This window comes from Choristoneura fumiferana, chromosome 27 (genome assembly GCF_025370935.1).
Source record: "Choristoneura fumiferana chromosome 27, NRCan_CFum_1, whole genome shotgun sequence".
NCBI lineage: Eukaryota > Metazoa > Arthropoda > Insecta > Lepidoptera > Tortricidae > Choristoneura > Choristoneura fumiferana.
Window position 1 is genome coordinate 1,832,425 of NC_133498.1, and position 15,302 is coordinate 1,847,726.

The following is a 15,302-nucleotide window of genomic DNA, read 5'->3' on the forward strand; positions in this document are numbered from 1 at the left end:
CTGGGTTGCCAAGGCTAGTAGAGCTTTTAATTGGAGAAGTTTAGGAATTTATTTCTAAGTCGCTTCGCTATACTCAAGAGTGATCGTGGTTGATCGAAGCTTGGTATCTAATTGTGAACCTTCATGTTGGCTTTCTTAGGAAAATGGTGTGGTAGGTTCACACCGAAGTGCTGGAGTCCGGGGTTTATAGTTGCAATAGAGAACGCTGCTGCTCCCTCATATCAAAAGCTAGCAAAATTCAAATTCAAATTCAAAATGTTTATTGCAAGGTTATAAGTTATTACATAGATGTTAAATCAGTATATGTTTAGTTAGTTATCAGTACATCAAAGCAAAGTGCTTTAATCGCCTTTTACGACACCCATCTCAAAAAATATGTCTGTTCTACTTTAAAACCGTGCAAGGCAGGATATTTGTTTAGAAACCGAAAAATAGGATATATCTTCGTTGCATTCTTTGTATGTACTTACTTATTGGTCTACTGAAGGCGCTACTTCTTGTGGTCTTGGTTATATGATAAAGTAAGCGTGAACTTATAATTCAAAAACATAAATATGCATATTTTTAACGCTTTTCCTCCCAATTGTTATACTTTTAGTAAGATAAGCTCGACTGTTCCGTTAAATTGCATAGAGTGAGAAATTAGTGAAATTCCATTAAATACGATTAACTAACTAACTAATTTGGCTCAGGGACCCAAAGAGGGTCTTGGCCTCCGAAACGAGAGCATGCCATCTGTCCCGATCGTGCGCAGCCTCTTGCCAGTCGTCGACTTGGAGACGTCACAGATCCGCCTGGACACTGTCCTCCTCGGTAAATACGATTAGTTTGTTCCAATTTAAAAAATGATCAAGTCAGGTCAGTCACGTTTTAATTTTGTAGTAATAAAGGTGTTTATTTTTAGGAAGTTGCAAGAGGCATGTAAAGTGTTGATAATAATGAATTGAGTAATAAATCGTAATAATCATTTGTAAAGGGGATGTGATACAGAATTCATATTTCGTCACCATCATTTGTAGTTTTTGTTGAAATGTTTAATTTTCTAACTGAAATCTATTTAGAAAGATCTCTAGGTACTTACTAACCGTAATAAAAGTTCCGACTCCACATTTGCACAATACGTTCGTAAACAAATTTTTTTTCACTTTTAATTTAGTTTTCCACTCGTATCGTACTTGAAACTTTTGCAAGATTTCGATAAAATATCCAATACGCTCAGGCAAACCGCACGTAGCGTAGCAACACTGGCCGAGTGAACGTGAACGGCAGTTGGCCTCCGCGCCTCGACAGACTCAGTCGCGCCGCGTCCGTTCCAAAACGATCGTACAAAGTTTCTGTGATGTAACAAACTCAACACGCTATCCACAAAACTTATCAACAGTGTTAAAAAACTGAACGCATTGTCCTACCAGTGTTTATGTTCTGTTCTTGATTGTTCCGCGTATGGTAAGGTGATAAAAGTGCTAGAAGTTGTGGCGGCGTTGTTTTTTTTCTGTAACGCGGTGTTCGAAATTCAAAATGGATTGGTGAATTTATGGCGGTGTAAGTTTTTCGAGGCGGGCTTTTTGGAAAAATAAGTGTGCCAGTGGCCAGGATTTTGTTTCAAATTTTCTTGGCGTTTTAGAAGCTGTCTTTTGTTTTTGGATTTCTCTCCGTTCTTGAAAGTTTTTTCGTCTGGTTGGTATTCTTTGTGTTTATAATTGAAGCAGTGTTTAGAAGAAAATTGCGCGAGTTTAGGACACGCTTGTTGAGGATGTAGAGTGGATACACAATATTTATGATGAATTTCTTAATAGAGGACAGAGGTTCATACATTTTTTTCATGAATAGGTTCACATTCTATTCTTGATGTCTTTAACTCCTATACTGACTCAGATTAACCAACATTTTATTAAGTATGTTAAGTTTTTTTTTTTACCTTTAATTTTGAATGGCTCTGTAGGTGAAATTTTCTCTTTCCTTTGTCTATCACTGGAGGTATAAATAGATTTAAAATATTAATTTAACTATAAGTACGTAATAAATTACGAAGCCCAACGGTGTATGTGTGACGTGTCCCTTATAAATACAATTAGAAAAGTTCAGAGAAATCTACAAGGCCGGCAACCCTACGTCTCTATTTTTTTACTTTTGCAAAAAGTGCCAAGTGCGAGCAAAACTTTTATTATTTACTAAATAAGCTCACGTTAAGCATACATTGCATAAGTCATTTAATCACCTATTATGGTCTCTCATAATATTATTATAGCTCAGATGTTATCTCGGATTCAATGACTAGTCGTGTTACGGTTTAGCAATGCTAGTACATGTAGAGGTATTATAATTCATATTTAGTTATTATTATGTAAAGTCAAGAAGTGGCGAGTTAGACGGCGGTTTAACTAGAGTTTTATTTAGTGTCAAGATGTTTTAAAGAACTGCTTTTAATTTGATGTTTTTGGTTAGATACTTAACTTTTTTAACCAGTTTGCTTAAATTGCTAGGCACTAATTTAGCGCACAGGATGCTCGATATATTTCAAAGAATAATAAGTGACCTATCGTATGTAAACATACCAATATGTGTAAGTTCTTTTCCTCAAAAACATTTCATTACCCATAAAATACAAGGGGTTTTTTTACGTCATAGGTACATTTTTTTCTTTCTAACTCGGTTAATGCATTTTGATTTGATTTCAACAGAGTATGAACATCCCAAATTTTATCAGACTAATTTTAACAAGCCTTAATCCATACCATACCATCCATGTAATACCTTAGCAAGTGCGTGAAATGCTAGAACACGATCATTTCTAATCTCTCGAACTTGGCTCACGCCTACCGCGCGTACCAAACTTGAAACTACTCGAAATAATCGTTTGAACATCGTTGCTGCATTAATTATGAAGTTAAATTATAACTCAAGTTAATAATACCTACTGTAGCTTTAACTAGTTAGAGCAACTATTCCTCCGTAGTTTTAATGACAAATTAATCGTTAATATTCTTCGATTGATGTGACATAGATAAGAAAATGTGTGAAAATACTTGAATCTATAAAGGAACAGCAACAGGACTTTTATATTTTAGACTAGCTTGTTGCCCGCCACTCTATCTGCGCAGAATTCGTATCCCGCGGGAATTATACAATATTCCGGGACAAAAACTATCCTATATGTCCTTCCCGCGGGCCTCAAACTCAATATATCGAATTTCATCTAAATCGGTTCAGCAGCTTAGACGTGATGAGGTAACAAACAAACAAACGGACTTACAAAACTTTCACATTTATAATATTAGGATAGATATAACTTTCTAGAAAAGGGCTTATACTTTATTTAAAGGCTGGCAACAGACCAATGACTCTATTTGAGTTGTTGGTACTCACGGGCGGTGGTGATAATAAATTTCCCATTAGATGACCCGCATGCCCGTTTTCCTCCCTCTAATCTTATGCCCTAGGCTTTGCTGTCGTGGAAAACTTGATAAAAGGCTGGCTCCCAATCCTGTCCGAACTACACGTTATTGAATCCTTCTGATATTATAAATGCGAAAGTTTGTAAAATCCAAAAATCTTTACCGTTAAGTTCTGAAAGTCTTGTTTCAAGAGGATTAGTCGTGAAACATTGGAAATGCCTATTAGACATGACCGTTGACTGCCCACTGTGTCGGTTTGTCGTATTGAACTGTAGCACATCTACGTTGATGACATCATTCATCTTTATGCGTATGGCGATCTAATTTCCAACAATATGAATCGATTATTTATGGATTCAAAAGGCAATTCTAGCATTGAATAAAAATGTTCTGTAAAAAAAATAACTTTTTTTGCTGACTTTACTTGCATTGTCATCCAAACTAGACTTCCTTGACAAATTTCAAGGCGATGCCATTAGCCGTTGAAAGGTTCCGTTCCGTCCTGTGGAGACGATCCAGCATCCAGCAGGGCTACTACGAAACTCGAAGTTTGTTTCGTGCGGTCAGGTAGGTGTCAGAGCACTTATACTATTTAATACGAGAGCGAGAGGGACCGCACGACACGAACTTCGAGTTTCGTAGTAGCCCTGCTGTTCTGGTAAAACAAGAAAATGAAATAAACTTTTTCGCATTGATTTTCATTTAAGGAGGAAACACACACGGTAACTTTTCTATTCTTTAATGATTAATTTTACTGATGAGAATTTCGTTTCGTTAAGTAAATATCAGCTAGCATAAATTGACTCAACCGGAGATTTAATGGCTGGTTATAGTTAACTTTAACTTGGTCTCTCAGTAAACGTTGTCAATAACCTGCCACGGTGGTCTCAGCCCCCATCTGGAAGTTGGGACCGGCGCGCACGCACAATAACTATTCAAAAAGGGGTTAGTTTCAAACGATCTCCCTTTCCCTCTTTGCTGGTTTACGCGCCGTCTCGCTCTCGCGAGCTCCCCTCGACGATCACGCTTGGTAACTATGTGGAGTATGAACGGAGCAGGTTTTTTTTTTAATTTGTGATACTTCAGAGGGCTTTTATGGGGGTTTTAAATTCACTCGTGTGTTCAATGTGTTAGGATCAAAATGATTAGTACTACACTTGCTAAATTTTGTACAGTCACCGGCACCAGTATCTGACACAACAAAACGTGCATAAATATCTGATACGATCATTTCTAGGGCCGGTAGAACATCAGATATTTTTGTACGCTCCGCTGTGGCAGATTGAATGCAGGTGACTCTACATGATAGGCGGATTTGGTGACTTTTGGTGCAGTGGTATAAAATGTGCCGTAAGCATAAAGCTCATTTAGATATCATCATCTCATCCTAAAACGATACTTCCCATTCCTCTCAGAATATTAGGGCTTGGGCTAAGCTATAAGTTCTCGCACTCAACTGGCCCAATATGAATTGGGTACTTCACACACCATTAAATCTCGTCGCCGGTGTTTTTTCGTCACGATATTTCCTTCACTAGTAAAGATGGTGGTTGTCAAATCTGATTTCGCACTGAATTCCGAAAAACCCAGAAGTGAGAACTCGAGCTTGAACCCACGATCCTCTGCAAAGGTCATGGGTCAGACCGCTGGGCTACCGCGACGGATATATTGTTGAATAACAAGCGATTTCTCAATTATATTGAAGTGTTTTCCGAGAAGCTCTTGCGCACGCGCTGTTGGCAAAGCGACACCGAAACAAGTGTATTTCGATTGTAATATGCTTGTTTTCTTTGCCAAGCATTGGCTGTTTATCTCTATTTTAATAATAATATACAGGACTAGCTGTTGCCTGCGACTGTCTGCTAAGAATTCGTTTATCCGCTATTCCGCAGGCACTGTGCAATTTTTCCGGGATAAAAACTATCTTCTATGTCCTTCCCAGAGTCGCAAACTTCATTCATCATTATCATCATGTCCACTGTTGGACATAGACCTGCAGTTGCTTCGGTTGGTAGCGGCTTGTATACCCACCCGTCATGAAGGAACCTAATTTTTAGTTAGGATAATGACAAATTTAGTTAGTTAGTTGTCGTATACCGAATTTTATTTTGACTAGCAGTTCAAAAGCATCTCAGTTTACGGAATTGCTCGCATTTTTGTTTTATTGAATCGCCTTAAAATCCAAAGACACTAAGGCTTTTGTTTACTTGTATTTAGTTTTTACCGCACTCAGTAACTTGACCGATAATCGCGCTTGGCTTGCTAATAGCATCGATTTTTATTCGCAACCTGATTAATTATTTATGGATTAGCTTAGCTGACGTGGTGCATCGCTAGAGGCACTTGGGAATGAGGGGGGGGCTTACCACCAAGGCCCTGGTAAAGCTGCGGCAAGCTGACTTCTCAACTTGGCCCTATACTACGAAGTTCAAAATTCGAACTGAGTATCTTGCCGTCCCGCTGACGCTAATCCATACTATCCATACTAATATTATAAATGCGAAAGTGTGTGTTTGTATGTTTGTCCATCTTTCACGTCGAAACGGAGTGACGGATTGACGTGATTTTTGGCTTAGAGATAGTTTATGGGTCAGAGAGTGACATAGGCTACTTTTTATCCCGGAAAAATGCACAGTTCCCGGGGGAATAGCGCGTGATAACCGAATTCCACGCGGGCGAAGCCGCGGGCAAAAGCTAGTATTATTTATTATATATCTTCACGAAATTTACCCATTTTTAAATTTTAATTACTATTTAGAGATTAGTAGGAAAATTTGCCATGCCTAAAGTGTAACCTCAAACCTTAAGGATGAAATTCAAACAGGAAATATTATCAGTGACATTGATAATATTAGTAATTTGACCTTTAATTATAGTTTCCGTGATTTGTCCTTGGTTCAACCATATTAATTGTTCCATTTGTTAAATAGCTCAAAGGAAACGTGAATAATAAATCCGAAAGGAAACCGAATTTCAATTTTTGTGAAAAATATTTCAAGCAATTTCCCAATTAAATAAAAGGAAATCTATTCGCCGTACCCAGAGTGGTATGAGTTTCGTACAAACTAGCTATGTCAAATAATAACATGCGATACGAGATTATCATTAAGACATTTCTACCAGTCAACCTTCTCATAAAGGGTATATTCGCCTCTGTACATGTATCTCAGTTTGTCAATCGTTTTTTTTTTCTTTTGAACTATAAAGAGTTTAATACGTACATTATGCCAAAAAGGTAGAATCCAAAAATAGACTTTTCTCTATTCCACTGGAATTTCAAAAAATCTCTTATTAGTAGTACTTAGTATACTTATCATGATCCTTGCGCGGACGTGTCGTATTTCAAACTAATTATTTATTTTATTTATCAAGGTGTAGGTATAGTAAGTAATCCCAGTGTTTTATACCAAGGTGTACATTATCGCTATAATAGTTTTTAAGTAACTACAAGACTGCCTCTACCACAAGAATTTGACGTTCGTACAGTATTCAACCGTATACCGTATAGCAATTATCGAGTCGTCGTCAAATTTAGATCGATAATAGTCTCTGGATGTAACATTATAGTGCTATTAAGTGCTAATTTTAACTCCGAACATCAATAGGGCTCGGCTATGAAGTGTAATTTGATATTCGACTCGCCGCTGAACTGGTTGGTCGTACAAGTTTTGTGAAATTAAATTTATGTTTGATGTTAGCCATTATAATTATAAGCGGGTAACACTAAATATGTACTGTACCTAGATGTGTTATTACGAGATGAAGCACGAAAATGCGATAATTTGTTGCCTTTGAATCCATGTGAAGTTAAAGAAAAGGCCAACCGTATGACGTATATGGTGGAAGATGGACGTAGTCATAAAGCGTCCATGTGCGAGTGGCCTGCAGGGCTACTACGAAACTCGAAACTGGAAGTTCGTATCGTACCGTCCCTCTCGCTCTCGTATTAAATAGTATAAGTGTCAGAGGGACCGCACGACACGAACTTCGAGTTTCGTAGTAGCCCCTGTGCCGCCGTTGCGTTAGGAGCATGTTTTTCGATTGTTTTGCGAGCATTTGACGTATTATGTTATGATGTAAATATCTATGTATAGTCTACCAAGAAATTGGTTTACCGCTCTAAGGTTTTGTCATTTGTTTTGTAGCGCTTAAAACATCAAAGCCTATTTTCACTTACAAGTCAATATGACAGTCAGCCTTATTGTTTTATTTCTGAAGTAGGAACTGTCATCAAAATTGGTAAAGCACTCTCTAGGTCGACCATACATTACGCTGAGATCTTTCGAACTACAACGTATTTTAATGCAGTTTTAATTGTTAGTGATACTTATACTAGCGACACGCCCCGGCAGCGCGCGGGTGTAGTTTTGGAGAAGGGGAGCTGGAAAATGGAAATGCTTTTTTTTTTTTTTCAAATTGAGCTGAATTGGGGCGGGCCACTAAAAATAAATTACCTAACATTATCTATACAACACAACATGGACGCTCACGTTAGGGCTGGTCCACAAATTTAAAGTTCCTCAACGTGCTATGGAGAGGGCTATGCTCGGAGTTTCTGAAAGATAGAATTCGTAACGAAGTGATCCGACAGAGAACCAAAGTTATCGACATAGCCCGCATTAGCACGCTGAAGTGGCAATGGGCCGACCATATAACCGAAGAACCGATAACCGTTGGGGAAGACGAGTTCTTGAGTGGAGACCACGGATCGGCAAACGTAGCGTAGGACGTCCTCAGACTCGGTGGAGCGATGATCTTCGCAGGGCGGCTGGCAAGAGCTGGATGAGGGTGGCCGAGGACCGTGCTCAGTGGCGTGCCATGGAGAGGCCTATGTCCAGTGGACGAACTTAGGCTGATGATGATGATGATGATGATCTGTACAGTCAGCAGCATAAATATCTGACACGATTTTTCACACACTTCGCACTTCGACGCTTTTGCGTGCGTTAATATCTGATACGACTCTATTTCTAGGACCGCCGTTTGGACATATTAGTTTTTTTTCCGTTCGCTTCTCTGAGTTGATTAGATTATTTATTTTTATTCCTTGTTGGGCGAAGTCACGGGGATTAGCCTAGTTAGTTACACCATATTGTAAGCTCTGAAATCAAGAGCCTTTCTTTGGGTTATCGCGTAAAAATGAGTAATGAAAATGATGCATTATTACTAGGAAATGACTGGTATCTTTATAGATAGAGTAAGGTTAAGATTGTATGCAAAAACATATGTTTAGTGACTTGCCAAATTTTACTGAATACTTATTACTTTTATTTTAAATATGCTACGTCATCATCATCATCATCATCTCAGCCGTAGGACGTCCACTGTTGGACATAGACCTCCAGTTGCTTCGGTTGGAGGCGGCCTGCATCCACCGTGAACCCGCGACTTTAACCAGGTCATCCGTCCATCTCGTTGGTGGACTTCCTACGCTGGGCTTGCCGACGATATGCTAAGTATTTGGAAGAGAATAAAAGTTTTAAAATTCAGTAAAATTTGTTACACCGGAGGTGCGTTTTGTCAAATCCTACTAATATGATAAATGTGAAAGTTTGTATGTGTGTGTATGTTTGTTACTCCTTTACGCTAAAGTCTATATAGACTGGTCGAAAATTTTTAGTCATAATGTAATGTTTGACATAATTATGAAACCATTTATTTTTCTGGATTGTTATAAAACAAATCTAACCTAACCTATAGAGTTCTACAGGATGACCATTTAAAAGTGTATGAAAAATGTATGGTTTCAGCGGGGGAAAAAATTATGACTAACAATAATTATGACAAACATTACATTATGACTTGTAAAATTATGGCAGTCGAAAGGATCCCTTTTGATTAAATTTTGTATGAAAATACTTAGCTTGGCAACTGGAATAATACATAGGCTACTACTTTTTATCCCACTATTCATATTCATATTTATTTATTTATTGCAACCATACATATTCCAAGAGATCGGAATAAAATAAATGACTATGACACGCCAATGAAACAATCAGTATTTTTTATCGATCTAGGAACTGTCACAAAAAATGAAAAGCACTAATTAGTGCCGAAGTAATCTTCGGCGACTGTACATTGATCGGTGTAGGTATATAAATTATGTTTGATGTGTTTCACATGAACACTCTCTATTATAATCTCGTAACATATTATTACGCAAAAGCAGAGATCGGAATAAAATAAATGACTATGACACGCCAATGAAACAATCAGTATTTTTTATCGATCTAGGAACTGTCACAAAAAATGAAAAGCACTAATTACTTCGGCGACTGTACATTGATAGGTGTAGGTATATAAATTATGTTTGATGTGTTTCTCACATGAACCACTCTCTATTATAATCTCGTAACATATTATTACGCAAAAAAAAAAGAATTAAACAGTCTCCGATCGCCGGATGTGAGATCGAACGGATGTCGTATCGAGTTGCTGAGTTCGAACCTGCCTCCCTGTTTGTACAGGCTTGGGTTATGGTGTAGTCCCTACACTGTAGGGAAGTGATACTAAGTGGTGGAATTGTCACTCGCCTTGTGTAAGATAGGGTGGAGACAGGGTTGCTTAAGTGCCTACCCATTGGAGAATGAAGACGTATGCATAATCTTCCGATTTCAAGTAGTTCCATTTAAAAAAAAAGTTTATTCTGTGAATAGGCCGCAACGAGCTTTTTTATAAGCTTTTCTTTAACTTGCCCTGTTTATTTATATATTTGTTTGTTCGTTTGGGTCAAATCTTGGAGCTAAATTTGACCCACTTCCAGTGGTCCGATTGACTTGTATACTTCTGTAAATCTGGTAGTGAAATCCTGGGACAGGCCAGGATCGTCTTCACAGAACGGAACTCCTCAACGGTTAATGGCATCGACTTGATATTTGGTACGGAAATGTAGCTTGGATGACAATCAAGTACAGTCAGCAAAAAAGCTTGTATTAAAAATGAAATTTTTAACAAAATCTTATTACATGTCACTTTTTAAAACTGCCAGCGCTTTCGGAAAGACCATCATTGCCAAAAAGAATGCGCCGCAAGGAACTTGGCGGAAAGTAATCTATCTCTATGGTTCAATGTCAGCTGTACAGCTTATTTATTTATTTCTACTTTTTCTAAATCATACCGAAATTAGAACAAATAGTAAAATCAGGTTAGTGTAGTTGGGGCTGGAAGTCGCGTGGAAGGAATGGAACCACCATGGAACCTTTTCGAAGGAAAAATCATAACGATTTTCAATGTCAATGAATGCGATTTCACTATGAAGTTTACTGTGAAATGGTTCCACAGTGGCTCATGAATTAAAGCCCTCGACTGTACATGCCGTTTGTTCGACTGTACCAGCCATGTCGCCATCAAAGCCAAGTCTTCGCGATACTAGTTGATTATAGTTATGTGAGGCCGTATTGTCTACCGCGCGGGCGCTCGCGATCCCATTTGCCATCTCTTTCTACCCTCATCTTATACCGTGTGTCAGAAGGAAGTGATGAAAACGATTGTGATTCCGAATGCGTGGCAATAAGGCCTCTGATCTATTCGGGCAACTTATTATAATGATATAAAATCGTATTAAAGCCTCGGGTTGATGCGCAGGCGCAGACGGGCCGACGACGCCGCACGCGCGTTGAATATTTATGACGTTCAACGCGGTGATTTATCTGTATCGCTACGGGGAACGGACGTGGACGTGAAACGTGGTGTTGCCACGAACATTAAAAAAAAATTGGACCTATTGGTTAGCAGATCTTTAGACAATCTCTTCGTAGACGGTACACTCTTGCCAGAGTGGTCGTGGTCTTCATTGTGAATCTGCCGTCGCCTTATGTTTTTGAAATAATCATGTATGTTAGGAAGAGCATATGTGATTTTCCCACTAACGTCGATAAGCCAAAGGCTACTAGAAACACAGGGAAGCTTAAAATTCCATCTTACAGACTGGCTAAAACCAAAAAGTAGTTTCTGGGAAATTGCATACGTTTTTTTTATAATATTAGTGGGATAGTTTTGTACAGTTAGCATCAAAAGCAGCGGATCACTTTTTTACCTACTCTGTCGCATAGACTCGACACATTGGCAATCTTGCATGGCGTTTAGTACGTGGCTCTAAAACGACAAAGTACGAAAGTGTGCAGCTGCTTTTGATGCTGACTATACATCGGACATACCATCACCCCTTTTTTGTATTAGTGAATAAATGTCCTCTTTCTTTCTTTTTCCCTGGGAAGGGGTAAGCAGAGACTATTTGTTTCCACCTGCACGATCCTGACATATATTTCGCTTTCTCAACGCTCATTGGTCATTTCATACATACCCTCAGGTTTCGGATACTCTGGACCTGACCTTTCCCTAGGACATCTTCAACCTGATTATGGTTTTGTTGGACTATATAATAAAATAATGAATGAAAAAAAAATTACAAGTGTGTGAAATAGCGCCCGCTCCCGAAAGGATTCGTTTAACAAAAGCAAAAGCAACCACAAATGTACACAGATATTTAACCTTATTAAGTATACAATATGGTACAAAATAATTTGTATTCGTTAAAAATATTATTCGTTTTTAAATTAATCCCTGGTAGATAAACTACATAAAACTATGATTTATTTTGTGGTAGCACATCTAAATTTGCAGGGCCTGAAAAAGGGTTAAATATGTGAATTGTATACCCACCGCAGTCACTCAGTTTTTTGTTTTGTAAAGTTGGCGTCACAGGCCAGTAACAATATTGTTTTCTCGCTTCTCCCTCGGAGGAAAGCTTTAATGGTAACTACATACATAAGTAGCAGTGGCGAAGCGTCTGTAGAACCCGATTCCCTATGACTTGCAAAATAAGACAACAGGACGTTCAGGATTTGTGAAAGATGTAAGCGATTTTGCTTCGCCTTTACCTACCATGGAAATATTTGACTCTTCGCCACTGATAGGTAGAGTCATTTTGTGAGTCTATATGTGCCTTTTTCTACGTAACAGAAGTTAAGTCTTATTGATGTTAGTTCTGCTGTTATACGTTCATCCACTCATAAAATATACGAAACACGTAGTTTTAAAAGCAAACAAATCAATTTTCCGCCGATTCACTTTCTCACGGTACGCGTATAGGCCTTATAGCTATTAAAATTCAACGAATATAACGAATTATTTAGTACTAGTTTACTTTATATAGTCGGACGGCGGGAAAACTACGCGGCCGGAGATTAGTGTAAGTGTTACTAACTAATTAACATAGACACACAAACACACTAACGACGATAACCGGACAGACGGACGGTCGCCGTCACGATAGTGGGCATACCTGTCGACGAGTCCAAAGAAAATCATGGAACGATTGTCACTGTCAGTTGCACAAAATATGTATTGCACACGGTGCTGCTCGCCAGTTCTGTTAGCTTGAAATTGGCTTTGTCTAGATCTATACCTATAATAATGATAACAATAATAAACAGTAAAAAAATATACAAATGAAATGAAAATTTCAATATATACAATGCCCTCGACAGGGACATGGAGGAAAAAAGGGGAGGCCTTGGTCCAGCTGTGGGACATTTTAACGGGTTAAGAAAAATTCGAATTGGGGCTATCCTAAAGTACGTCACACCAACTTTGACCATTAAGAAAACCAATCCTTTGTTTTGCGACTTCCGAACGACATCACTAAACTAGTGTATAGATATCGAAAATACAAACTGAGACAGAAAAACCAGAAAAAGAGACCAGCGCTGGGAATCGAACCCAGGTCCTCAGCATTCCGTGCTGCGTGCATATTTTCGATATACAAATACAACAACAAATACAAATCATTTATTGCGTATATGGTTTACGGGATGACCGTAAAAGTAACAAATTTGGAGTTGAAATAAAAAATACAAAAAGACTCCAAATAACCAATCATAGTGTATAGTGTCCAGTCCATAGATTTTCCCTGCATTTCTGTGGGCCTATTATGCACATGTAGGTATCATAGATACATATCGTTAGCTCGGGTGCGCATGCGCGTTCCAACGTCATGGAATTCTTAACTTGGCCGTGTCATTCGTGCAGAGAGACATATTTCTATACTATAATCGTTAAAGTTTTAAATGTGAGTTGCGCTAAGTTACATAGACAATCAATGTTAACCGCGTGGGCCCTCGCGTACTTTATAAAGGACCAATTAGTGTAGGAAATGAAGCAAGTTATTGTATGGAGACCCATGCATTAATTTCTCAGTCGATGAAATTTTGCTTGGTTATTGTGTAGTATGAGCCGAAACTAACATATAAATATAAAAAAAAACACTCTTAATTATAGGTATTTATACGTAAAAATACAAATCTGTTTATATATTGAACCGAGTAATTCCTCTGTCCAAAATTATTTTACCAAATAAGTCATTTGTATCAGTATGTGATATTAGAAAAAAATCTAAATCTTTTGTCAAACATGAGAATATTTTTTTTATGATAATTCCTTTTTTGACGCTCATTTTCATCGGAAAATTGCTCTGTATTTTTTTCTTCTTATATGATCTTAGAATGTAATTTGGCGTAGTGGGTAAGAAAATCCAAAAAAAATGCATACCCAAATTTATGTATTTTAGAACTATTAAAAACTGAGAGTGGAAAATTTCTCAGCCTGATTTCTTTTTAAATATATATTAAGTATACACTAAAATCCAAAATATTCAAAAAAAAATCCGCTTGTACACCCCGCTTCCTACACACTGCTCCCGATATGTTTAGTTTTTAATACGCTCGTTATTTTTTTGGATGTTTTTATAGTTGAATGGAAAGAAAACTATGTGAACTTAATTCAATAAATAAAATGGTGAGAAATTTTCCACAGCGAGTAAAAAGGTAAATTTCTGAAAATAGTATAGTTACATGGTAATGTTTTTAGATTTCCATTTTGTAGGTATAAAACGGCAATAAAATGACATTCCAATGAAAAAATTTGACGGAGCAATTTTCCGGTCCAAGAAACGCCAAAAAATTATATTTTATTAATATAGGTATTTCTGCTGGGATTTTTTTTTATATATTTCATATACATATTGTTGCAATACGTTACATGAATATGTCCGGTGAAGAAAGTCTGAACGGACCATTTTTCTGTAAAAAGATATTAACGATTCGACTTCAGGTATTTACTTAAATCCTATTATTATTATTCTTTGGAAATTTATACAATACTATTTATTTATTGATACTTTATCATACTGTAAAGTTTTTTCTGGCAGAGGAATTACTGTTGGGGTCCACTACCTTTATTTCCTACACTAAATTAACAAATTAAAGTAACAAATTGTTCATTGAAAAAATAATCTTAAGAATTTTGAATAATATTCAAAATAACAAAGCTGGTGAACTACGTCTAGGGCGTAAGTAAAAGAGCCTGTTTTGGAAAATTCAGGTCCCAAGAGATAAAACCAGCTGTCAAATCTCCGGGGAGACTTATGTCAGCCTAGAGGTGCTTTATAAGAGATGTGGGCGTGCAGTCGGAAAAAATGCATTATGGACGACTGGGAACGGAGACCCCAGACTGTGTTGGACCTCACCGGCTAAAAAAACGAGCGGGTTTTTTATCTTGAAGCCATCCATAAAGTACGTCGCCAATTTTTAGCACCCCCCACCCCCTATTAAATTTGCAATCATTTTGTTCCACTGTCACTTTACATTTTACATTTTAATCATATTTAATACCTTAAAACCGTAACATAAAAATATCGAGCATGCCACAGTGTTGCGTAGTCCCGTTCTGTTTGGAAAAAAGGGAGGACAAAGGTTTCCAAAATACAAAACTGTTTCAAAACACAGACATTCCCCGTGCATGACGCATATTTGCCATAATTAATTTCAGGTATTGCATAATATTCATAAAATTATTTCTAATTACAAGTAAACCCGCGTAGCTCACCCAAAAAACAGTGACATTTCG

At 37.6% G+C, this 15,302-nt stretch overlaps 1 protein-coding gene across 1 annotated transcript in view; it reads left to right on the forward strand.

Annotated features, from left to right (window-relative positions):
• The first annotated feature begins 1,261 nt into the window (after positions 1–1,261).
• Positions 1,262–15,302, forward strand: part of da (transcription factor daughterless) — a 65,000-nt gene continuing 50,959 nt past the window's right edge. Inside the window, 1 exon segment of the mRNA XM_074108660.1 lies at positions 1,262–1,446. The gene's annotated coding sequence lies outside the window, so the exon portion shown is untranslated.